At 32.1% G+C, this 2,500-nt stretch overlaps 1 protein-coding gene across 2 annotated transcripts in view; it reads right to left on the bottom strand.

The window, feature by feature from the left end:
* Positions 1 to 2,500, bottom strand: part of LOC145266521 (uncharacterized) — an 870,907-nt gene that overhangs the window by 387,066 nt on the left and 481,341 nt on the right. The gene's annotated exons all lie outside the window — the stretch shown is intronic.

Raw genomic sequence — 2,500 nt, forward strand, 5'->3', positions numbered from 1 at the left:
AATACAGTACGTAGTTAAAAAAATATATATATATTCATATATATATATATATATATATGCATATATATATAGTATTAAATATATATATGGACATATATAAGGTGCGTTTTTTTATATGCCTGTCTACCAAATCGTTAGATAAAAATATCTTCCTAAGTATGTATGTATGTATGTATATCTATCTATCTATCTATCTATCTATATATATATATATATATAATGATATGTATATATATATATATACACGTATATATGCGTGTGTGTGTGTATAAATATATATTGACCTTTCTATATATTTTGCTTTAAGTTATTTGTAAGCATCCCTTCTCATAATGATATATCTTATATATATATATATATATATATATATATATATGTATATATATATAGATACATATATATATTATGTATTCATATATATATATGTATATATATGTATATATATATATATTTGTGAGTACATATATATGTATATGTGAATATATATGTATATGTGAATATATATGTATATGTGAATATATATGCATATGTGAATATATATGTATATGTGAATATATATGTATGTATGTATGTATGTATATATATATATGTGTATATATATATATATATATATATATTTGCATGGAATTCACCACTTATCAAGGCCCAATGGCCACTCGGGGATAAGGGTTATTGTGTGTACAGTACTCAATAGGATAGTGTAGCAATAGTATTGGAGAATTGATAAGGTGGCATTACTTAGGGGAGGCGGTTCATCAGGAATTTGTTTGTGTTGGACTTGAAGACATCCAGGTTTAAGTCGGGAGGGAAACAGGCAAGCGGAACAGAGTTCCTAAGGCGTGCAGTTCTAAGAAAGAAGCTTTGTTCGTGGAATCTACGTTTTAATTTAGGCACAGATAAGGAGTGGGATATATATATATATATATATGTATATATATATATATATATATATATATATATATATATATATATATGTACGTGTGTACTTTTGTTATAATTTATGAACGAATGAATCTGTAAATAAATTTGCCACAATATATAAATCTGATCTATGTATAGAAAGAGACGTTTAGAAAGAGCGACCGAAAGAAAGTTTATTGTTTATATATCATTAAGCAAAATCGCTCAAAATTTGGTAGATGATACGATAATGCATTTTAGATGGGATAACAATTAATAGCTTTACTTAGACTGTGGGTGGAATGAAGAGTTAGTAGGTATGAATGCGGTGGCTTTAAATTAACAATACTAACTTATGTAGTTAAAATATAGTAGATCTTCAACTTAGTAGTTATAATAGCCTGATGAAGTCTAATTCTGATGTTAAATTAAACGCAGATGTTTCTGCGTAACTTACTTGCCATAAGTATATTTTTCTACTATATATAATATAACGATGTTGAAACACCGGTTGTTACTATAACAACGAAAGGAAGTCACGTTAAACCTAGTTAATACTAGATTGTCGGGCGATTAAAAAGGGTAACAGTTGCTAGCCATCCCCTCCGACTGGGATATACAAAACATTTGCATTGATGCGTTCCATAATTCACAGATCTAGCTAAAATTAACAAGCACTTGTCTGACGAAGATATCGTCTACCGAAGCGTCTACTATTCGAATTATACACTGAACGGTGCGGACGATTTGTTCATTTTGGCGAATTATTCATGATATTTGGAAAGCTTATTAAACGATATTGAACTGAACGCACTTCTACAAAATATTTTTTCGGGAACTTACTGCAATCGTATCCCTTAAATGTATATCCTATCGGCAGAAAAATCCCACCCCTTCCCCAAACAAGGAAAACTGTTTACTCCTCTCTTCGAAGCGCTTGCTTTTGAAATTCTCTCCCTGCTTCCTTTCTTCCCGACTGTAAAGACATGTTAAAAAGTTAAAAGTAATGTAAATTATGCTTTATCGTTATTTTCTGGCAAGTGCTCGTCTGAGGTCTAATCTGGAGCGCCCCGTCGCCAAACTTTTACAAAAATCACCCAACTCGTTATAATAACTAGCAGCAATTTTCCCCACTCTCCATTTGTGCGTAAATCTAAACGCAGATTCCATGGACAAAGTTTCTTTCCTAGAATTGCCCGCATGTGGAACACTGTTCCATTGAACGGCTTCCCGACCGACTACAATATGGTAACCTTCAAGTCCAATGTAAACAAGTTCTTGTTGAGCTGTTCCCTCAAATAATCGAAACTTGTCCAATCTTCATCATTAACGATTACCAAACTACCACCTTACACTCATTAACACTTATCCTCGAGTGGCTCCGGGTCTTCACTATTGATGACTTCCCATAAAAACAGATATTTTAATGGAATTTTACCCCCAAACAAGATACAGTGCCACTTCGATGTAGGGGGCTACTATCAGAGACATAAGTTGCAGGGATACTATGTAGGAAGTTGAGCAGCAAGATGTCTGTTCCCATTACACTTGAACTTATGCATGTCAGTACAGTTGGGTAAGCAGAAACCCGGAAGGGAAT

The sequence above is a fragment of the Euprymna scolopes genome, chromosome 41 (assembly GCF_053919585.1).
Source record: "Euprymna scolopes isolate OS-2025 chromosome 41, ASM5391958v1, whole genome shotgun sequence".
Taxonomy (NCBI): Eukaryota; Metazoa; Mollusca; class Cephalopoda; order Sepiida; family Sepiolidae; genus Euprymna; species Euprymna scolopes.